The sequence below is a fragment of the Chinchilla lanigera genome, unplaced genomic scaffold (assembly GCF_000276665.1).
Source record: "Chinchilla lanigera isolate Chin_1 unplaced genomic scaffold, ChiLan1.0 scaffold00115, whole genome shotgun sequence".
NCBI lineage: Eukaryota > Metazoa > Chordata > Mammalia > Rodentia > Chinchillidae > Chinchilla > Chinchilla lanigera.
The window spans coordinates 3,401,813-3,402,305 of NW_004955516.1; positions in this window are offsets into that span (position 1 = coordinate 3,401,813).

The window sequence follows — 493 nt, forward strand, 5'->3', positions numbered from 1 at the left end:
TTTTTTTGTCTTTTTGAGACAGAGTCTCCCTATGTAGTTCAGGCTAAACTTGAACTCACTTTGTAGCCCAGGCTGGTCTCGAACTCGCAATGATCCTCCTGCCTCAGCCTCCCCGGTGCTGGGATTACAGGCATGCGCCACCACACCTGGCCAATGTATGTGTTTTTTAACACCATACCTTTGCTTTTAAAATATTTTAGTTGGGCCAAGGAATATAGCTCAGTTGTATAAGTGCCTGCCTAGCAAGCACAAGGTCCTGAGTTCAATTCCCAGTACCAAAAAGAAAAACAAAACATAAAATATTTTAGTTTTTGATTTTTAAAATTTTTATTTTTATTTAGTACATGTTTGCAGTACATAATGATTATGTTCAGATTTTTAAAAATTTATTTTTAATTGTGGAAAATGCCCAAAACAAATTTGCTCTTACCAATTTTAAGTGTACAGTTCAGTAGTATTAAGTATATTGACACTGTTGCATACCAAATCTCCA